This window comes from Mus caroli, chromosome X (genome assembly GCF_900094665.2).
Source record: "Mus caroli chromosome X, CAROLI_EIJ_v1.1, whole genome shotgun sequence".
Lineage (NCBI taxonomy): Eukaryota > Metazoa > Chordata > Mammalia > Rodentia > Muridae > Mus > Mus caroli.
Window position 1 is genome coordinate 110,748,170 of NC_034589.1, and position 19,089 is coordinate 110,767,258.

Here is a 19,089-nt window from a genome sequence, read left to right on the forward strand (position 1 = left end):
TGGGTATTTATTTCATTTACATTTCCAATGCTATTCCAAAAGTCCCCTACCTGCTCCCACATCTACTTCCCCACCCACCCACTCCCACTTCTTGGCCCTGGCATTCCCCTGTACTGAGGCAGATAAAGTTTGCATGACCAATGGGACTCTCTTTCCACTGATGGCCAGCTAGGCCATCTTCTGCTACATATGCAGCTAGAGACACAAGCCCACTGTCTCCCTACCTATTCAACATTGTACTTGAAACTCTAGCCAGAACAATTCTACAACAAAAGGAGATCAAGGGGATACAAACTGGAAAGGAAAAAGTCAAAATATCACTTTTTTGCAAATGATATGATAGTGTATATAAGTGACCCTAAAAAATTCCACCAGAGAACTCCTAAGCCTGATAAACAGCTTCAATGAAGTAGCTGGATATAAAATTAACTCAAACAAGTCAATGGACTTTCTCTACACAAAGGATAAAGAGGCTGAGAAAGAAATTAGGGAAACAACACCCTTCTCAATAGTCACAAATAATATAAAATACCTTGGCATAACTCTAAGGAAGTGAAAAATCTGTATGATAAGAACTTCAAGTCTCTGAAGAAAGAAGTTAAAGAAGATCTCAGAATATGGAAAGACCTCCCATGGTCATGGATTGGCAGGATCAATATAGTCAAAATGGCTATCTTGCCAAAAGCAATCTACAGATTCCATGAGATCCCCATCAAAATATCAATTCAATTCTTTAACGAATTAGAAAGGGCAATCTGCAAATTCATCTGGAATAACAAACCCTAGGATAGCAAAAACTCTTCTCAATGATAAAAGAACCTCTGGTAGAATCACCATGCCTGACCTAAAGCTATACTACAGAGCAATTGTGGTAAAAACTGCATGGTACTGGTATAGCGACAGACAAGTAGACCAGTGGAATAGAATTGAAGGCCCAGAAATGAACCCACACACCTATGGTCACTTGATCTTTGACAAGGGAGCAAAAACCATCCCTGCTTGTGGACGTTGTACATCGTGGTGCGGAGCCTAGTGCGCACCACGATGTACAACGTCCACAAGCAGTGGAAGAATGCAAAATGATCCATTCCTATCTCCTTGTACTAAGGTCAAATCTAAGTGGATTAAGGAACTCCACATAAAACCAGAGACACTGAAACTTATAGAGGAGAAAGTAGGGAAAATCCTCGAAGATATGGGTGCAGGGGAAAAAATTCCTGAATAGAACAGCAATGGCTTGTGCTGTAAGATCGAGAACTGACAAGTGGGACCTCATGAAACTGCAAAGCTTCTGCAAGGCAAAAGACACCATCAATAAGACAAAAAGGCCACCAACAGATTGGGAAAGTATCTTTACCTATCCTAAATCAGATAGGGGACTAATATCCAACATATATAAACATTACATATTTTTAATCAAAGAGAGAATATATATACATAACATTGAAAATAGCAATGTGTTTGTCTTTTTAACAGTTTATAACTATTGATCTGCATAGTTTTTTTGTATAGCAATTCCCTGTAAACTGAAACATTTTCTCCAGGATGAAGGAGGAGGCTCATGGGATTCTAGAGGTAAACAAACATCACATGTATAGGAAAATAGAAACCTGAAAATCTTGAAGCCATCCACTACCCCTGCCTATAATTTACAGAAGCAGTACCTGCTGGGAGACGAGACTATGAATATCTGAAGTCCAGAGAAAAGCTGCTTATGAGTTACATAAAGAGTTCCATTGTTTTCAGGTTCCATTCATCTGCCTGCAAAACTCATGCTGTCCTCATCCAGACCCAAAAGGACATGCATGGTATGTACTCACTAATAATAAGTGGATATTAGCCAAAAAAGTACAGAATATCTAGGATATAATTCACAGAACTCAAGGTAAACAAGCTGAAGGCCCCAAGTGAGGATGCTTCAATCCCACTTGGGAGGAAGAAGAATGCAATCACAATAAAGCAGGGGAGAGGGAGGAATGAGAGACCTGGATGGGAGAGGGAATAGGGAGAGGAAAGGCAAAACATTATCGGGTATGGTGGTGAGGAACAGGAGTGAAGCCATGAGGGCCTGCAGAAAGAATGGTAACAGACATCCTTGGGAGGTAGGAAGCATGGGGAACCCATTAGAATGTACCAGAGAATTTGGAGGTGAGAGACTCTCAGGACTCAAAGGGAGGGACCTTAGGTCTAATATCCTACAGTAGAAAGAGGGAATTTGTAGAGTCCACCTCCAGTAGAAAGATAGGGTATCATCAAATGGAGGGAGGGATGGGGTTGCCATTCCACATTCAAAAACTCTGACCCAGAATTGTTCCTGTCTAAAATAACTGGAGGGAAGAAAATGGAGAAAAACATGAGAAAAAGAAGGTCCTAGTAGTGACAGGCCTAAATTGGAATCCAGCTCAAGGGGAGGCTCCAATGCCTGCCACAATTACAGATGCTATGGTGTACTTACAAACAGTAGCCTGGCATGTCTGCCCTCTTAGAGGCCCAAAAAGCAGCTGAAAGGATGGGCAGAATCTGGGGAGCCTTATTGTTGAATTAAGAGGAGAGGAATCCAATAGGAAGACCAGCAGTCTCAACTAATCTGGACCCCCCAATATTTCTCAGATACTCAGCCAACAACCAGGTAACTTAAACTGATATGAGGCCCCTGACACATATACAGCAGAGAACTGCCTGGTCTGGCCTCAGTGAGAGAAGAGGCACCTAACTCTTGAGAGACTTGAGGCCTAAGGGAGTGAGGAGGTATGGTGGGGTGAGGATCATAAGTAAGGACATCTTCTTGGAGATGTGAGAAGGTATGTGATGAGGAGCAGTCAGAGGGCAGACTAGTAGGGGGATAAAGACTGAACTGTAAAAACAAAAAGATTAAAGAATACTACTACTAATAAAAATTTCTTTGTTTGAACTACTGAAAAACAGAGTTTCATTGTTGCCTCTTCATGAGCCATTGCTCCTGTTATGAGGGTCTCTTTCAAATATGCAGTGGGTTTATGAGTCTTCCCTGCTCATGTAAATAACCCTTTCACCACACTAGCAACCCAATAAAAACTTACTGATTCACTAAGGTAAGGTGCAGTTCTATAAGATCATTACTTTCAGATGTTATAAGTTCCCTTTCTATGGTTGTAAATGTAAATGTCACTTTTATTTCCACAGTGAATAGGATGAGATGAATGCCATATCCAAGCTTTATGAGTAAGTGACCTGTGCTGAGCCCAGAGCATTTCGATCTGTTCTAAATATCCCTTGGCCTAGGCCTAGAACCATCTAACCCCCATAAAATCTCTCAGCTTCTGTCTCCTGACCTAGGACTAGACTATTTCAGCCAGAGAAATTAATGGTTTGTAGCATGTCTATATCCCAGCCAGACCCAGAAGGTCTTTGGATGTGATTCTTCTGGAATAAAGTTCCTCTACAACACTGAATACAAAAATATATATTCTTTCTCCCATGGAAATACTATGACACAATATAGCATGAAACAGAAGTGTTTTAAAACTTTCTTCAATTGTTTCCATTAATTTATTTTTACAATACATTGAGGTTTTTTTTATTTATTTGTATGGTTTGAGGTTATGATTTTTGGTAACAGAGATATAAATGCTATAAAATTCATAAATATGTGCCTTTAGAAGTCAATGTGATTTTGTATTTCTAAGAATAATTTTGTCTTAAATCATACTTAGTTTGCTGTTAATATGAGACAATAATTAATCCTTCATTGATATAGAGGGTGGCTTGTATTTTCACTGATTTTAGATGCTGATAAGTTGCAAACTAATTATTAACCATTGTAACAATGAAGAATTAAGATGCTTAAGTATAGTATGGTGGTTTCAATAAGTATATGTGACTTAATATAGGCACATATATTTGAATGCTTAATCATAAGGTAGTGGCATTATTTGGAAAATTTATAAGCATTAGGATGAGTGATCATGGTGAAGTGTGCCACTGGAGTACGCATTGTAATTTCAAAAGCCCACATATCAGACACAGTCTCTCTCTCTCCCCTCTCCCTGTCCCTTGTCCCCTCTCCTAACTCTTTCTCTCCCCTCTCCTTCTCCTTCTCCCTCTCCCCTTTCCTTTCCCTTTCCCTCTCCATCTCTGTATATTTGCCTATAGATCAGGATGAAGGTCTCAGCTACTACTCTAGTACGTGTCTACATGCTGCTAACTATAATAGTAATAATAGATTAAACCTCTGAAACTGAAATGTAGCCTCATAAGTTTTGCCATGGTCATGCTGTCTTATCACAGCAGTAGTAACATGGCAAGGACTTATGATATGAACATATAAAATATGCAGATATTATAGAACCATTGATGAAACAAATTGGCAGTCATACATTTAAAACAAAATAAATTATTTAAAGAAAATTGTGAAAAAATTTAAAAGAATAGATGGGCAGGGAGGAGGTATGGGATTTAGAGCAGTTGGAAGGTGGACGGGGAGGGTAATAAAATCTGGAATGTAAGAAAAAGAAGAAAATAATAATAATAAATATGGATACTTCTGAGATGACTCAGCAGATAAGAGTACATCTTAATCTTCCAGAGAAATAGGGTTTGATTCCCAGCACCAACATAATGGTTTACAACCATTTGTCACTCCAGATTCAGAGTATCAGAGGTCCCCCTTAGGTACTTACGTGATATATACAGGGAGATCATACTTAAACATGAAATACTTATTTTAAAAATAGTTGATATAAATATAATACAACCATATGTACTAACACAACTCAATAGTTCTGTTTGGTAGCTGGTTTGATAGGTGGAACATATTTTTTTCCTTGTCACTTCTGAGAAACTCTTGTGCAACAATCTGAGGTTACTGTAGGACTTTTCCTGTTTTCAATATGGGATAATTTCCTACGTATCTTTTCCCCAACTTCCAGCTACAGTTTTCTCTCTGATATTCAGTGTGCTCCCACATGCATTTGAGATCTGAAAGAGTGATAAGGCAGTCAAGAATTTATATTTACCTCAGATGTTGAGTGATTTTTCCATTAAAGTTCTATGGTCATTGCCTGGGAGTAGTTGTTTCTACATGCAACTGTGTCACAAATTCATCTCACGTATTTATGCTTGCACACTGTCACTTTTTTAAGTTATGGTGAAGTTTCATATATCTTTCAAGCCAGTCACATTGGGATAACTATGACATGAGCATGCTGTTCCTTCTAGTGAGGCTTTTCTTCATAATCCTTGTCATGATACCACTGGAGCCTTCAAATGTAGTGCCACCCTATGGCTGCCTTTCTTCACTTCTGATTCTGTCTTCTGGCTAAACAGTCTCTCTATGGTGGCTGATTTTGGTATGTAGTACATTGTTAAGTAGTACCAAGTTCTTGCTGGCAAAGCCATGTGATCTAGCTAAATGCCAGGGGCATCAGGAATTGCTATATGCCCAAAGGTTTCTTCTCTAGTCAATCTCACTTTAGCTTTTCTCTTTTTATGGAACCATTATTTTTTTTCTCCATAATTACTAGCTTTCTTTTATCCCATGCCGTTTTCAAAATAATGTCCTCTCTGTATCTTTTTTATTATATTTCTTACATCCAGATGTTCTTAATTAATGTACTTTCTTCCACTAAGTCACCTAAAGGAAGTTTTAAATTCCTCATATTACTCTGCAGGTCCTGTCAGTTCATTTAAACTGAGAGTATAAATTTATAATTTTCATATATTATCTAGTAGATAATTGGCTATAGCTGCAAACAAATGACTAAACCATCAAAGGTAAGTGAATATTATTTGTTCATTCATAGAATCTGTTACTCATGAACATTTAAACTTCTTTATAAGTATGTATGTAAATATGTAGGCACATATGTATGAATGTGGTGTGTGATATATGTATGTGTGTATGTACATGCCTACATGTGTGTGCATATACATAAATATGGAGGCCAAGGATTGATGTATCTTCCATGATTGCTTTTTTTATTATTATGAAGGCATTCAATTTATTTGAAAATAGAGCTTACCAATTTGCTAGTTAAGATAACAATTTCATCTTGTCTCTACTTCCCAAATTCTGAGTTAACAGGAAGTCTGGCCACTATGTGTTTATGTAGGGATCAGAGATCCAAATACTTGTCTTCTTAGATATTTCTAGAGCCCAAGACCTGAGTTCAGTCTCTGACCATCAGCAGTGCATCATGCCATATAGACACCAAAACAAACACACAGAGAGATACAAACTAGCAGGCAAACAGTAAATAGCTGTTTTTTTTTTAAGACCAAAAGTTGATGTATTTCAAAGCAAAAGGGCACAGTTTCAAGGAAGTGAAATTTAATTAAATCTTAAGGTGCAGCCATGTAATGTTGCAAGTATCCCAAGAAGGTACTTACATGTACTTTCACACTCTAAGCAAAAGTGCAATCTATAGTTAGTTAACACTAATTTTACTTTAGGAAATATTTAATATCAGTTCCTAGAGGATACATCCTGTAGATTTTAGTACACAAAATATTTAGTTTTATATGCTTTTTAAATTACCTAAGTGGACCTCTAATGAAAATATTTTATTTGCTCTGTTTGTTGGTATTTCTAAGGACATTTGAGTGCAGCAAGTTAGTGCACTTTGTATAGTCACCCAATTAACAGCTTTTCAATATGACAGAATGGTAGGCAAAATTTATAAACCCTGGTGACTTCCACTTCAATGCAGTTCTTCTTAAGAGATAAAACGTTTCGGCTCCTGGCTATTATAAATAAGGCTGCTATGAACATAGTGGAAAAAATACATTTAAACTATGGAATACTATTCAGCTATTAAAAACAATGATTTCATGAAATTTACAGGTAGATGGATAGAACTTGAAAATATCATCCTGAGTAAGGTAACCCAGGCACAAAAGAACACACATGGTTTGTACTCACTGATAAGTGGATATTATCCAAAAAGAAGCACATAAAACAAAGAGTACAACTCACAGATCATATGAAACACAAGAAAGAAACTATACTGAAGTTTGGGAGCTACAGTATTACTCAGTAAGGGGAAAAGAATAATCTCTGGGAAGTAGAGGGAGAGAGGGATACGGGAGGGAGAGAGGATGGGGAAAGAAAAAGGGGGAACCAGTTCAGATATAGGAGGAAATTTGGTAGAATTACAGAGGATAAGGAATTTGAAGGTAGGTGTTTAGCAATGGGAGGGGGAACTGGAAGTAGCCAGGGATCCAAGAGGTTCCCAGGATCCAAAAGAGAGGACTTTATCCAAAATACTCAACAAAGGGGAGATAGAACCTCAGAGACTATATACAATGGATAGGCATCCAATTGAGTGATGGGGACACCCACCCACCTTAAAAACATTAATCCAGAATTGCTCAAGTCAAAAGGAAATGCAGGAACAAAGAGTGGAGCAGAAACTGAAGGAAAGGCCATCCAGAGACTGCCCCAATTAGGATCCATGATATCTACTGACATCAAACTCAGACACAATTGCTGATGTCAAGAAGTACTTAATGACAAGATCTCAGTATAGCTGTCCCTTGATAGGCTCTGCCAGAGTTTGACCAAAGCAGAAGTAGATATATATAGCCACACACATTAGACTGAGCTTTGGGACCCCAATGGGGAAGGTAAGGCAAATACTGTAGGAGCAAAAAGGGTTTGCAACCTCATAGGAAGAACAATATTAACCAATAAGGACCCCCTGCCCCTCCAAATCTCCCAGGGACTGAAACACCAACCAAAGAGTACACAGGGGGTACCGTGGCTCAAGATGGATATGTAGCAGTGGATTGCCTTATCTGGCATCACTGGGAGGGGAGCCCTTGGTCCTGTGGAGACTTGATATCCCAGGATAGGGAAATGCTAGACCACTAAGGCAGGAATGGGTGGGAAGATGGAGGAGTACCCTCATAGAGGCTGGGGGAGGGAGGAGGGACTAGAAGGCTAGTGGAGGGGAAACTGGGAAGGCAGATAAAATTTGAAATGTAAATAAATAATACAACCAATACAAATGGAAAATGATATAAAACTTATAAATAACTTAATTGTGAAATGTATGACAAATTTTATTCATATATCAATTAATAAACATGTACATTATATAAAAATGTTAGCTATTATATACAGTAACACAATAATCATGGAATTTTACAAGTATTTTTGATAGAACAACTTTATTTCTAAAGGATATATACATAGTAGTGGGATTGCTGGATTATATAGTAGTTTGTTTATCTAATTAATTTGTTATTGTAAATTTTATTTCAAAATCCAATTCTGTTTATTTTACAAAACATAAGATAAACATAATCTGCATGTTTGTTATCAATACAGCAAACAAAGCATACATATATGTATAAGAAATAATTTAATTCAATTCTGAATAAAAGCTACAATTGATCTAAGAGGTAAATTTTACTTTCCATTTCCATTTATGAAAATAAAATTGCATTTCTGCTATTCTGTATAATAATAATCATTGTGAAAGTGTAAACAAATAAATAAGCTAATATTCAAACAAGTTTAAATTTCAAATGTTTTACCTCAAAATAGCTACTGTAAAGTCATATATTTAAAAGAGAAAAAAATTCTTATATTTCCTTTTGGAGGAAATGCATTAATAGTATTGTAGAAGTTTTGATTTTGTAGATGAGAAATGAAATGGGCATTTTGTATAGTATATTGTGTGTTTGTTTGTTGCATTTTTTTTCCTTTTTGAGGCAGGTTTTCCTGATATGGCCAAGATGTCTTGGACTTCCAATCCTCCTATGTGTAACTTCCCAAGTACTAGACTTGTAAATATGTACTAACAAGATTGGCTATAAGTTCAGAAATACTCCATGCTAAGTTTTACCTGTTCTAGGAAATTGACTACCATATTATTAATAGTAATTTATGGTATATTTGATAGAATTAAAACTAAACTTTGATACAAATTCTCTGTAATCTTTTGAATTGTATGTGAGCAAAATCTTGCCATGAACATTCTTATGTGATGAATTTATCGATGTTCCTTTGCAGAACCGATATATTTTATCATGTAACCATAATGTGTATTCACTTGCCCTGTGCATCATATCCATTGCGTCAGTTGTACTTTAAAATCTTATGATTTATAATGTGTCTTTCAAGCCATCCAGTTATGGCAACGATGACAGACCAAAGAAATGATTTAAACCCAGCTAATGTACCAACATGAGTTCAAAGAAATGATAATGCCGAAGTACAACTTAGTAAACCAATTAATTTATTGGAATTACTTACTGTAATATGAGTGAAGAATCAATCATAAGTACATAGACAACTCAGAGGCAGCTACATATCAATATCCCATCCCAATATATGTGACACCTCAAAATAGCTAAAAGTGTCAAGATTTCTTTATGAGTTTCAAGCATTTCTACATATTTGAAAGTCTTCCAGAGGCAACTTAGTCAAATGTAGAGTTAGCTTCCTAAGCAGTTGTTTACTGCTTCCATTAACTGAGAGAAATGATGGTTTGTTAATGTTGTTAGTTTTTTTCTTTTTTTTTTAAATTAGGTATTTTCTTCATTTACATTTCCAATGCTATCCCAAATGTCCCCCATACCCTCCCCCCCACTCCTCTACCCACCCACTCCCACATCTTGGTCCTGGCATTCCTCTGTAGTGAGGCATATAAAGTTTGCAAGACCAATGGGCCTCTCTTTCCACTGATTGCCGACTAGGCCATCTTCTGATACATGTGAATTGTTTACTTCAATATTATCAGGACTTTCTTCATCCAGCTTACAGAAGATATATTTCAAGTCAGAGGAAACTGATATTTAACATAAACTCCCAAATTTACCTCATGTTTACACTTCAAAATATCTAATATAGTATTATTTCTAGTATTTAGAGCTATATTTAGTGAGAGATGTTTTTATTGTATTTCATCCAAATTAGAAGCTTCTAATACATGTATATGCACATTAAAATTACTCAGTAAATATAATTGTCTAAAACCTACACATAACTGACACAAACTAATGGAAATTTAGGATAGGTACTTCCAATAGAAAAATATTAAATAATATATACTTTTGAATGTACTTACTGATAGTTCAATTTTGTGAATTATTTATTACTGTTAAAATCCCATCTTCTTTCTGCTGCTTTTCAAAACAAGCAACCTTTTTTTAAAGGAATTTCTCAATAAAGCAACATGACTGATCTGCTTGTAATAAAGACATATCATTAGTATACACCTGTAATCTCAAGCAATGGAACTAATGTATGTATATAGAAGGAAGAACCCATGTTTAAAGATGACATCTGATTGATGGGTAGACAAACTGATGAATCAGAGAAAGATTTGACAAAAACGAATCAGAGATAGGCTATACCCAACTGTTCAGGACAAAAGCTATTTGAGGACAGTACAAGGAATGTGAAGTTATTTCAGTCAGTTCAATCAATCAGTGAAGAATTAGTATAGTGAAGCTGATGAAATTACAAGAACTCAAGACAAAAGAATTAAGTCAGAATGTAGCAGTTTTAGGAACAGTAAAGTAGCATTTGAAAGTAAATATCTATTACAATACAAGTATAGATAAAATTGAAATAACAAAATGTTAATTTACTAGTGCTAAATCACAAAATCATTAGTTATTTATGAATTCAAACTTGTATGTTTATAATGACTGACTTCTAAGAGTTATAAGGTATAAATATGGGAACAATTACAACTAATTAACATTTATCATCTGTAAAGTTAACACATACACACACACACAAATAAACACTCTATGCTACTTGAAATAAACCAAAATAGATAATATTTTTTTTCATTTTCCTTCTATGAAGAATTGCATTTAGTTTTTCTTTTTTATTAGATATTTTATTTATTTACATTTCAAATGTTATCCCCTTTCCTAGTTTCTCCCCAGAAAATCCCCTATCTCCTCACCCTTCCCCCTGCTCACCAAAACACCCACTTTCACTCCCTGTCCCTGGTATTCCCCTATGCTTGAGCATAGAACCTTCATATGACCAAGAACCTTGCCTCCCATTGGTGACCTACTAGGACATCCTCTGCTACACATGCAGCAAGAACCATGAGTCCTACCATGTGTTTTCTTTGATTGGAGGTTTAGTGCCAGGGAGCTCTGGGAGTACTGGTTAATTCATATGGTTGTTCCTCCTATGGGTCTCCAAACCCCTTCATCTTCTTGGGTATTTTTTCTAACTCCTTCGTTGAGGACCCTGTGCTCTGTCCAATTGATGGCTATGAACAACCAATTATGTATTTCTCAGGCACTGGCAAAGCCTCTCAGAAGACAGCTATATCAGGTTTCTGTAAGCAAGCTCTTCTTGGCATTCATAACAGTGTCTGAATTTGGTGGTTATTTATGGGATGGATTCCCAGGTGGGGCAGTCTCTGGATTGTCCTTCCTTCCCTCTGAGCTCCACACTTTGTCTCTGTAACTCCTTCCATGTGTATCTTGTTTTCCCTTCTAAAAAGGATCAAAGTATCTACACTTTGGTCTTCCTTCTTCTTGAGTTTCATGTGTTTTGCAAATTGTATCATGGGATCTCTGAGCTTTTGAGCTAATATCTACTTATGAGGGAGTGCATATGATGTGTGCTCTTTTGTGACTGGGTTACCTCACTTAGGATGTTATTTTCTAGTTTTATCCATTTGCATAAGAATTTTATGAATTCACCATTTTTAATAGGTGAGTTGTACTCCATTGTGTAAATGTACCACATTTTCTGTAACCATTCCTCTGTTGAGAGACATCTGGTTTTTTCCAGATTCTGGCTATTAAAAATGAGTCTGCTATGAACATACTGAAGCATGTGTCCTTATTCCATGTTGGAGCATCTTTGTTGTACATGCTCAGGAGCAGTACTGCTGGATCCTTTGGTAGTACTATGTCCAATTTTCTGAGGAACCCCCAAACTGATTTTCAAAATGGTTGTACCAGTTTGCAATCTCACCAGCAATGGAGGAGTGATCCTCTTTCTCCACATCCTCGCCAGCATCTGCTGTTACCTGAGTTTTTGATCCATTATGACTGGTGTGAGGTGGAATCTCATGGTTATTTTGATTTGCATTTCCTTGATGACTAAGGATGTTGAACATTTTTTATGTGCTTCTCAGCCATTTGGTATTCCTCAGTTGAGCATGTTTGTTTAGCTCTGTACCCCCATTTTATAATAGTGTTATTTGGTTTTCTGGAGTCTAACTTCTTGAGTTCTTTGTATATATTGGATATTGGCCCTCTTTCTCTTTAGAATAGGTAAAGATCTTTTCCCAATATGTTGGTTGCCTTTTTGTCATATTGACAGTGTCCTTTGCCTTATAGAAGCTTTAAAACTTTATGAGGTCCCATTTGTTAATTCTTGATCTTATGGTACAAGCCACTGGTGTTCTGTTCAGGAGTCTTTCCCCTGTGCCCATATCTTCAAGTCTCTTCCCCACTTTCTTCTCTATATGTTTTGTTGTCTCTGTTATTTGTTTTTTTTTTTTTGTTTTGTTTTGTTTTGTTTTGTTTTTATGTGGAGTTCCTTGATCCACTTAAACTTAAGCTTTATACAAGGAGATAACAATGGATCAATTCATATTCTTGTACATGCTAACTGCCAGTTAATTGAGCCAGCACCGTTTGTTAAAAATGCTGTTTCCCCAGCCCACCCACCCTGACCCTTGCCACTGGATGGTTTTCGTTCATTTGTCAAAGATCAAGTGACCATAGATGTAGGGATTCATTTCTGAGTCTTCATTTCTATTCTTTTGGTCTACCTGTCTGTTGCTGTACCAGTACCATGCAGTTATTACAATTGTTCTGTGGTACAGCTTGAAGTTAGGAATGGTGATTCCACCAGAGGTTCTTTTATTGTTGAGAATAGTTTTAGCTATCTTAGGTTTTTTTGTTATTCCAGATGAATTTGCAAATTGCCTTTTCTAACTCTGTTGAGGAAGTGATTTGGACTTTTGATGGGGATTGTATAGAATCTGTAGATTTCTTGAAGCAAGAAAGCCATTTTTACAATATTAATTCTGCCAATACATGAGCATGGGAGATCATCTATTTCTTCAGAAACTTGAAGTTCTTATCATACAGATCTCTCATATGGGAACAATTACAACTAATCAACTTTTATCTTCTCTAAAGTTAACACACACACACACACACACACACTCACACACACACACTGTATGCTACCTGAAATAAACCAAAATAGAAAATATTGAATGACTAAGTTTTGTGCTTCTACTAAGTAAAATATTGGATAATATTATAATACTAAATTTTTTAATAAAACAAGTTTAGATATTTGTATTATTTAAATGAAGATTGTTTCATATTGTCATGCAAATTATGGTTAAAAATAATGGGCCATTCCACAATGACAACCTTATTGCAAATCCAGCATCTTTACAGTGTCATTTTTTTAATTTAAATATTACTTGTATTTTAATTCAATGTATCATTATTCTAAAGTCTAAATGCCTATATATCTATTGAAAAAATTTAATGAAAATATCTGTTTTAGGAAATGGACCAAAGAATCATTTCTATCACCCATGTCAGCTGACTCAGAACTACCTACAAATAGCTCTAAAGCAATCTAATGCTTTTGGTTTCAACAAGCATAGCCAATCATATGCAAATATCTACCTTTACATATACACGTACATATACATAAAGAAAATAAAGATAAAAGGAATGGAAAGAAGGCTCAGCAGTTAATAGAATTGATAGTGATTCCAGAGCCCCTCCTGCATTTGATTTCCAGCACCCACATCATGGTTCTCAACAATCTGCAACTCTATTTCAGAGGGGAGGGCAGTCTAGTGTCCTCATCTGGCCCCTATAGCTTCTAGATAACAACATTATGCACAGACATAGATATAAGCACAACACTCATATAAATTCCCCTACACTGGAGCATCGAGCCTTCACAAGACCAAAGACATCTTCTACCATTAATGCTCTACAAAGCCATCCTCTGCTACATATGTGGCTAGAGCCATGGGTCCCTCCATGTGTAATTCTTGGCTACTGGTTTAGTCACTGGGAGCTCTGGGGTGGTGGTCTGTTTGGTTGATGTTGTTCTTCCTATGAGGTTGCAAATCCTTTCAGCTCCTTTAGTCCTTTCTCTAACTCCTCCATTGGCAACCCCATGCTTAGTCTAATGCTTTGCCTGAGAGCATCAGCCCCTGTATTTGTCAGGCTTTGGCAGAGCTCCTCACAAGACAGCTATATCAGGCTCCTGTCACATGTACTTCCTTGCATCTACAATAGTGTCTGAGTTTGGTGTCTGTGAATGGGATAGATCCCCAGGTAGGGCAGTCCCTGGATGCCCTTTTTTTCAGTCTCTGCTTTACACTTTGTCTCTGTATTTGTTCCCGTGAGTATTTTGTTCCCCCTTCTAGGAAGGATTGAAGCACCCACACTTTTGTCTTTCTTCTTCTTGAGTTTCTTGTAGTCTATGAATTTATTTACATATTTCTAAATCATTTTTCAATTGTAGTATACTCAATTATACAAGTTATTTATCTTATTACTAATGGTTTTCATATTAATTCTGTTCATATATAAAATATAAATGTCATAAAATGCATCCATACATATATACAGATATGCAGATATCTGTACTATTTACCCAAGTGCATATACCTGGTCTTTTCATTCCAAGATACTGCTTTTGAAATCACTCAAGAAGCTCTGTTTTATTTCCAAAATATGACTAGTGATTCAATTTTCTCATAATTTTGATGTCTGCAACCCCCAAACAATTTTTTATCTCTACTCTCCTGAGATGCCATGGCAGCCTTCTGTATTTCATATATCTCCTCAAAGTAACAGAGATAACAGTTAACCTAAAAATTAGATTGAAAATTTCCTTTTATCATTTTTCTTTAACACATTGCAGTTTATATTAAAATAAGGATTTAACCTTTAAAAAGTCCCATAAAACAATTCATCACCTATTTCATTACATAGTCATTTATTAGCACTAAAAGTATCTAACCTTTTATTCTATCCAAGTAAAACCATTTGTTTCTAATGCCCCTAATTATTTCCTCCCTTTATCTTTTGGTATTTGATGTATTGTGGTCATATCCTCATTTATCTAAGTTACTTGATACTGTTTCATCATTTGCAACCTTAGACATTATTACTATGAGAAATATTCATGAAAAATATTTCATATATTCTCTAGCTTCTCTATTGGTGTTATTATATACATATACTTTGTAATTCATTATATATCTCCATCTATCTATTTATCTATATATCTAATTGATTAATTTTCACTTTTGGTATAAAATTATCAGAATTAATATAAAATATGGAGAGGATTAAATAATATAATTCTCTCTATATAGAACACACACACACACAGAGTGTCTATATGCCTCTAGCTCTATTAAGAACGTTTCATGAAAATATTTGTTTTAAGAAATGAAGAGCTCTGTCCAATGAATAACTGTGCACATCTACTTCAGTATTTGCCACTGGCAGAGCCTCTCATGAGACCTCTATATCAGCCTCTAGTCATCAATATCTTCTTGACATCTGTAATAGTGTCTGGGTTTGGTGGTTGTTTATGGGATGGATCCCCAGGTGGGGCAGTCTCTGGGTGGTCATTCCTTCAATCTCTGCCCCAAACTTTGTCTTTGTAACTCCTTCCATGGAGATTTTGTTCCCCCTTCTAAGAAGGATCAAAGTATACATACTTTGGTCTTCCTTCTGCTAGTGCCTGGCAAATTTAGAAGTGGATGTGCACAGTCATCTATTGGATGGAGCTCAGGGTCCCTAATAAAGGAGATAGAGAGAGTACTCAAGGAGATGATGGGGTTTTTCAGCCCTATAGGAGGACCAACAATATGAATTAACCAGTACCCCCAGAGCTCCCTGGGCTAGATCACCAATTAAAGAAAACACATAGTGAGACTCCTGTCTCTAACTGCATGTGTAGCAGAGGATGGCTTAGTTGACCATTAATGGGAGGAGAGGCCCTTGGTCTTGTGAAGGTTCTATGCCCCAGTATAGGGGAGGGTGGGTTGGTGAACAGGGGGAGAGGGAAGGGAGAGGGAATTTTTGGAGAGGAAACTGGGAAGTGGGATAACATTTGAAATGTAAATAAAGAAAATATCTAATAAAAAATAAAATAAGAATGGTTAGGTCCAAAATTGTATACTAATCCAAGTAAATCCAAGTATATCAATAAAAACTATATATATATATATATATATATATATATATATATATATATATATATGTATATACTTACCTCACAATAAGATCATGGATTTGTTTCTATCACCCATAGGTGAAAAAAAAATGCCACATATACATACATACATATATTTGCCTAATANTTAAATAGAGTTGCATAAATTTATGACATCCATAAAAACTATATATATGTATATATATACATATACATATACATATACATATACATATACATATATATATATATATATATATATATATAAATGAACATACTTACCTCACAATAAGATCATGGATTTGTTTCTATCACCCATAGGTGAAAAAAAAATGCCACATATACATACATACATATATTTGCCTAATATAACATGCAATAAAGAGCACTGTAAGTCTCCTTTGACAAAAAGTATCAATTACTGTAATGTGGAGGAGTGTCACATTTCATACTTAATAAAAGAACTTTGTCATATGGAAAGAACTCCAGAAACAAGTAGTGTAGTGACAATGGAAAGGAGATAGACTTGGAATGATAGGTTGGACAGAATGGAGAAAAATGGAGATAATAAGTCATGCTTGATAAAGAACACATGCTGTGTTAGTGAAAAAGAATCAATTATTTAACTAAAATTGAAAGATATATCTTATACTAATCCATGAAGTTGTAATTTTTGTCTATCATATATAAAGAACACTTTCAACTTTCTGACCAAGGGAACATGTGAATACTTAATAAATATCAAAATGAATAGCAAAACATTAATATATAATTAATGCATTATCATTTATAGTTCCAGTTCATACTCTTTTTAATTTTGATGAAAATATTAGCAGTACAATAGGACATCTGGATGAGATGAGAGATGCCATATCGGAATGAGTGATTGCCTACAGTTTCAGGAATGGAAGGGAACAGGAATAGTTTATTGCCCTATCAGATACTTCCTCAGTCCGAAAATTGGCAGAAAACTCTTATTCTCAGACACACAAGCTTACAGTTCCATTGGACAGGACTTGTTGGTTCACTACAAGGATTGCATTTGCTGTTTTAGTGGCACTGTTCCTCAGACAAACTAGCTAAAAGACTACTATCACAAAATCTACAAAAGCAGCACTGGTAGAAATTTCAAAAAAATGGGATTTTCAGTTCCAGCTGCCAGAGACTCTCTGTGCACCAATAGAGAAGTGTAGCTTTTGGAGCCAAACTCAAGCTATAAATAGTTTTGATCACTACAATTACCAAATATTCTAACACTATGATAGCAGAAACCATACCTAGAAAAACTTTGCTCTAGCTATCAATAGCATGTACATAAGGCTTAAGAAAATTTCATCCATAAATGGATCTAGAAGACCAAAGAAAACAGGGCATGCAATAATTAAAATGAAATACAGCTCAAGAGACCTAGGAGACAATACATCACATTATTATTCAAGAAATATATCTCAATATCTTATATATCTACCCACCTTCCCCTTTACATTATATCTGCCCACTTCCCCATTTACATAACAGTTATTCTTATCTGCAAGTAACTTGTCTATATAACTTGTCTAAATGCATGCATCCTCCCTTAGCTACAGTTATTTCTTATCTTTAGTCTGTGGTAGGCCATTGTAGTAAATCAAAACTGTCCCTTACAATTTACTATTTAATATCTCCCTCTCTCTCCTTCTCTCTCTCATTATCTTTCTCTTTTTCTGTTATTTTTGCTCTCTTTCTATTTTTTCATATCGATTCAATTTTCTGTTACATCTCCCAGCATTCAGAGATGAAGTAGTAAATAATATCTGTGTATCCATCTTTGCTTTCTCTTTTTGTTTGCCAGTTCCTGAATACCCACTGTATTTTTTAAAATTTTTATCTAATAATCAAATGCCTATCACTGGTCCCCTTATGATGACATATTTTGCTTTCCTTATACTTATACATCCATATTGATACACATTGCATAATTAGGGTCTTTATAATCACTAAATTAACCACTATTTATCATGATTTAACAAGTATGTGTTTTGGAGTTACCCACTATTCTAAGGTCAGTATGGGTTACCTATTAGATAGTGACTGCATAGGTTAGCTATTAGATAGTGACTGCTACTGCAGACAATATTTAACCATCAGAGGCAGACTGGTGATAATGCTTGGTACCTGAAACACCTGTCCAACAGAAGAAAATATTACCACAGATAATCTATAGTCTATATTTGTCTGAACATTGCAAAAACATACATTGAAAGAACAGGAAAAAAAACAAAAATATAGCTACAACAAACAAACAAATAAACAACAAAAATATCATTAACCATAATCATACCACAAATGAGCAGCACCTAGAGTAAAATATCAGTTATGTGAAACAAAAAGACAACTTGACTCCTCCAAAACATACAAATCCTATAGTACTTTTCTATGATCAGAATTAGCTACATAAATTCCATATGTAAATTTCAGAGTAATGATTATAAACATTGTAAAACAACTCTAAGAAGACTTCAGTATTTATCAACAGAAAATTGGCAACTAAATAAAATAAGGAAGTTAATCACAACATGAAGATAAAATTTTAAAAGGAGTAGAAATGGTGAAGAAGATTATACTAGCAAAAATGATGGTGGAAATGCAAAACTAAATAGGTCAAATAAGAAGGTCAGCAAAAATCCTCACTAAAATAATGGATAATATGAAAGAGTATATCAAATTTTAAAGACAGCATTATAAACCTGGATCATTCTATCAAGTTCAATAATACAGTTTTTCAATGTGCAAACCAAAAATGGAATAACTCTGGAATTCCATGGAATTCCATGGAAAGACAAAACTTATACAGTAGAAGAAGAAGAAGAAGAAGAAGAAGAAGAAGAAGAAGAAGAAGAAGAAGAAGAAGAAGAAGAAGAAGA